General features: G+C 38.9%; 1 long non-coding RNA gene across 3 annotated transcripts; it reads right to left on the bottom strand.

Annotated features, from left to right (window-relative positions):
• Positions 1-6: 6 nt before the first annotated feature.
• On the bottom strand, positions 7-1,620 carry LOC105557886. Of its 3 annotated transcripts, none has more exons than XR_001008631.1 (3): positions 881-1,620; positions 220-428; positions 7-158 (listed from the first exon to the last, which is right to left on the bottom strand). It is a non-coding gene; the product is annotated as an uncharacterized LOC105557886 (long non-coding RNA). The 3 variants fall into 3 exon arrangements; XR_001008632.1 differs by having other exon boundaries at positions 907-1,620; XR_001008633.1 differs by lacking the exon at positions 881-1,620 and adding an exon at positions 804-840.
• Between the last annotated feature and the right edge of the window lie 8 nt (positions 1,621-1,628).

Below are 1,628 nucleotides of genomic sequence, written 5' to 3'. Positions count from 1 at the left end.
ATTCCGATGACGGTACTTCTCCCTACGTCATAAATTTTACAAACATCCTTAACCGAGGCGCCTTGTTCCACTTTCTCTATTAGCTGTAATTTCTGCATCACATTCAAATCCACGCGTTTCTTTCTCTTCACCTTCTTATTGTTTGGTGCCATTTTAAACTGTAAGGAAGGCAAAACTATTATTTTATAATAATTATTATTATTTAAGATAATAACTTACAAAATAGGAAATCACAGAAACACTCGGCATGCTAGATAGTGAGTTTGAGGGAGACTGTGATCGGAATACAAGCTGTTTATTTCACGCTACCTAAAACAAATGTGACATGACCCGCGCACGTATTGGCACTTAAGGTACATACATACGTAGCGTGTTTTCATTTGTCCGGTTCCGTCCACAATCCGTCAAACGAATCAAGGCTTAAAGACCTGCACGCAATAGAGAAAATATTAGGAATAAGAATTAGTAATCAATGAGTATATGAAAAGAGAGAGAAAAGGAGCGAAATTAAGTATACTATAATGCGAAATGAAAACAATTCAAGATATTATTATAAGAATTGTGTTATGCAGTGAAAGCTAAAAAATATTTATATTTTAGCTTGTAAATTTAAACAATCTGGATTTAATATATTTGCATTTTAAATAATCCAATCTGAAGTATATAATGAAATAATATACACGTTAATGCTCAAAAACGTATAACCCAGATAGCCAGTATACTCAAGCAATGGACCGAAATTAAATAAAATCAACTGATGCTACACAGAAAAATATTATTGTACAGTCAAGAAAAGTAATTACTCAGTTTATTTTATTCCGTTTAAGTAATAGTTTGCTCCAACAAAGAATATTTTCTTAATAATAGTTTTAAGATATACTTGTTACTAGTCTTAGAAAAGCTTGCCAACTTATATTCAACGAAAGAATTTGTAACGAGTCACCGGGCCACGAGCCGTTAACAATAAGCGAATCGTTACGCCCCACCTCGTGCCGTCTCACCCCGCACCGCACTCACTCCCGCGCCCACGAGCTAACCGTATAAAAGGCCCTCGAAAACACGACAAAGCACTCTTTCCCCGTCAGTGAGTTGAGCTGACAGCACCGCTCGACCCGGCGAAGTGAGCCAGGAAGAGTTCCCCACGTTGCGCGCTGAGCAACACACCGGGTGCGTTCCGAGTTGCGCATAAAGCGCGTAGAGTACATAGAAAGTCGTTCCGAATTAGCTATTGCGCGCTTCGAAAGCGCTTCGAGAGAGCTATGAATTCCCTAGAGTGTACTAACCGTACTGAATTCTTAGCACTCCTCCCAGCGCATTGACTGCTTCTCTTTTGACTTGAGGCAGTTGATGCGTCTAATGCGTTCATGCGGTCTATGCGTTTCTTGCATAATTCGGAACACATTTTCACTGCAAGTTCCGTTCGTCTTCTAACCTAGAAGAGAAATTTTTGGTTCTCGGGATTGCATTACCCCGCGTGAGGCCCGACAGTCGAGCCTCTGCATTGTATAATTGGGAATTACGCGTTCAACGTAATCAGTAATTTTTTCTGTTGCGATGATTTTCCCTCGTACCAGTGTTGGGCACAATTAAATCATACTAACAATTAACAATTTATAATTAAAATTTAA

This window comes from Vollenhovia emeryi, unplaced genomic scaffold (assembly GCF_000949405.1).
Source record: "Vollenhovia emeryi isolate VEMERY1.0 unplaced genomic scaffold, V.emery_V1.0 DF947659.1, whole genome shotgun sequence".
NCBI classification, from domain to species: domain Eukaryota; kingdom Metazoa; phylum Arthropoda; class Insecta; order Hymenoptera; family Formicidae; genus Vollenhovia; species Vollenhovia emeryi.
This window is presented reverse-complemented; position numbering and strand designations above follow the sequence as displayed.